The sequence below is a fragment of the Crocuta crocuta genome, unplaced genomic scaffold (genome assembly GCF_008692635.1).
Source record: "Crocuta crocuta isolate KB4526 unplaced genomic scaffold, BGI_CrCroc_1.0 scaffold108, whole genome shotgun sequence".
Taxonomy (NCBI): Eukaryota; Metazoa; Chordata; class Mammalia; order Carnivora; family Hyaenidae; genus Crocuta; species Crocuta crocuta.
In genome coordinates, this window is record NW_027532825.1 from 5,030,632 (window position 1) to 5,030,931 (window position 300).

Consider the following 300-nt stretch of genomic DNA (forward strand, 5'->3'; position numbering starts at 1 on the left):
CCCCGCCCCCCCGCCCGCCGTGGGTCTCCCTGGACGCTGCCCGCACCGCCCGAGGCTCTTCCAGCGGGCGGCCAGGGCCGGTCGCAGCCCAGCCCACACTCCCAGCGGGCGCGAAACCACAACAACATGCGTCGTCCCGGCAACAGCCGGCTGGCCAACCGGTGGGCGCGGCGGGAGCGCCCGCAGCCAATCGGAGAACCCTGAGGGGAAGCGGCCGGCCAATCAGGACCAGGGGCGGAGCGCGGGACCCCTGTCAACCGCCGGGGCCTGGCAGGGGCGGAGCCAGGACGGGATGAGGGA